Raw genomic sequence first — 2,586 nt, 5'->3', positions numbered from 1 at the left:
AAGGTGTGTTCCTAATCTTTTAAATGAATAGGAATTTTAAAAGGAAAAAGGTTAATAGTGGGTAGATATTTGAGTCCTTTTTAAATATCTATAATCTGTTATTACATAGAATATACTGTATCACATTTCAAAGGTGATCACCCAAACTATTACTGTTGCATTTTTGGGGCATATTCCACTGAGAAGACAGGACTGTGAACTTTTAATCTGTTGTGACAAACGGTTGCAGATTTCTGCCAAAAAAAAAAAAAAAAAAAGAAAAGAAATAATAATAATGTCTTGGTTCTGCAAAGCCTCTTGAAGCCAGATTAATGTTTTAAACATGAATTGTTTACTATTTTAAATCCAATATCTGGATTTACCATACCATACCAACTTTATTTATAAAGCACTTTAAAACAACCACAGCTGATACAAAGTGCTGTACATCAAAACACAACATAACAATAAAAAAAACATAAAATAAAAACTTACAGTTTAAAAACAAAAACATACAATTTAAAACTAGATCCCGCTAGAGTTGAAAGCCAAGTAAAATAGATGGGTTTTAAGACGAGCTTTAAAAGTGGACAGTGAAGGGGATTTAGCTCTGAATCAACACCCTTCCACTGAATATGTTCTTCATTGGTGACAGAATGAGCTCTGGTGGTTTGCCTGATTGTGTTAATTTATTCAAGGAGTTCAAATGTTTATGGAATTTTACTTTATTCATTTATTTATAATGATTCTATTTCAAAGCCATGTCAGTGTTAAGATGTAATTTTAAACTTATTCTTAACAGAGTGATGTTATTAAAGATTACATTAGTGTGAGGGTGAAATTGTTCTTCATATGGATTGTAAAGCATAACCTCACAGCAACACTGGAGTTCTTCTGTTTCGCTTTATTAAAATACCCAGCCGCCATCGAAATGAGTGAAAGAGCTGATTGTAGAGCTGTGCAAGAGCTGTGTGTGTGATTAGGTTAAAGTGATGTGATGGTCAGACTCATCTCTTGTTTCACACATGACTCAACAGAACATTGATATCAATGACAAAGGATTTAAAAAGAAAGCTTCTGCTGGCTTTTGGTTTTCCCCATGAGAACATGAGTGTAAACCTGGACACACACAGCAGAGAACGGCTCTAATCTAGAAGTGTTTGCCTGACATATAGCAACTCTGGGAACCATAACCCTGTTTAAAATGAATAATCTCAGCAATCCTGAGGAATAATAACATTAATAATGTAATTATTTGAAAGACATTAGCCTGGCTTGATTTCTTGAAAATGACTCTGGCTGTGACCAACTGCAGATAGAAGATGGGGGGTCTTTAACTAATACCACTCTCTGATGTCAAAGTATAAAAAAAAATCCTAAAACTAGCAGTTTATTATTTTAACATAACTCCACCTCATGGTTATGAAAACAATGAGACCCTCTTAGTACCATAAGTGAAAAGAAAATTCTGTAAAGATATAATAATTAAGACAAAAGTTGATTAAAAACAGAAGGTAGCAACCTAACATGATCAATATAAATTCCAGGTTGCTCTAGAAAAGTCACATTTTTAATATTTTTAAAAATTCACACAAAAGTTACAGGTTTTCTTCTTGTTCTACAAATAAACCTAATTTTTAAATGTATAGGAACATTTTCGTCGATTAGCCTTAACTTCACTTGCATTTCATTTACTTCCATAGAAACCCCCAAAGGAGAATTTAGTACTTTTTTAGTGATCGCATGTTGTGATTAATTTGACAAGTGTCAGAAAAACACTTTAAGATTATTAATAAACTTTGGTCAGGATCTCTGATAAATAGCCTATTTCCTCATTCTTCTACTTTTATTCCACAAAACCATTTAGTTATGAACTAAATGGTTCATAACTATCCAGCAACGATATATATTTATATATATATATATATATATATATATATATATATATATATATATATATATATATATATATATGTGTGTGTGTGTGTGTGTGTGTGTGTGTGTGTGTGTGTGGAGGAAAATTGCTCTCACACACTGCCTTTTTATAATCATCTTTAAGTCAGTTTTTTTATGGCATTCATGTCAATATGACATCCCACCGTAAATTATATATATTTAAATGTGTACTAAGATTTCTCTGTTCATGTCTATCATTAATTAAAAGTTAATATGCTAAATCATGTTTATTTTAACATTCAAACTGTTCAGTTTCCGTGAATAAAAACAACTATGTGCCCCAAACATCATATTAGTCAATAAGTATAATCCTCTGAGTTATTTGTGTTAAAATTATATCTTGGTTCTTGGAAATGAGCAAAAATATCACTGTGGAAAAATTATTTTTAACCTGTCACTCACGAGAGGACCCAAATTTGGGTCCTCTCATTGTGAATGACAACCTGTGAATGACAGGTTAAATAAACAAAACATCTGATAGTCTCCTGCAAGATGGATGCAATTTATTATCTAAAGTTAGTCAGATGTGCATGTTCCACAGCATGACACACTGATCTGATCTACTTTTCCAGTCTGATGACATCTTCGGTCATAGTCCAGCCATGTTTGAATGTGTGCTATTATTAATGTTGCATCTTTAGCTGTTAAATT

Source organism: Poecilia latipinna, unplaced genomic scaffold (genome assembly GCF_001443285.1).
Source record: "Poecilia latipinna isolate Pla-1442-1.1 unplaced genomic scaffold, P_latipinna-1.0 Scaffold3177, whole genome shotgun sequence".
In the NCBI taxonomy this organism is placed as follows: domain Eukaryota; kingdom Metazoa; phylum Chordata; class Actinopteri; order Cyprinodontiformes; family Poeciliidae; genus Poecilia; species Poecilia latipinna.
Note: the sequence above shows the minus strand (reverse complement) of the source record.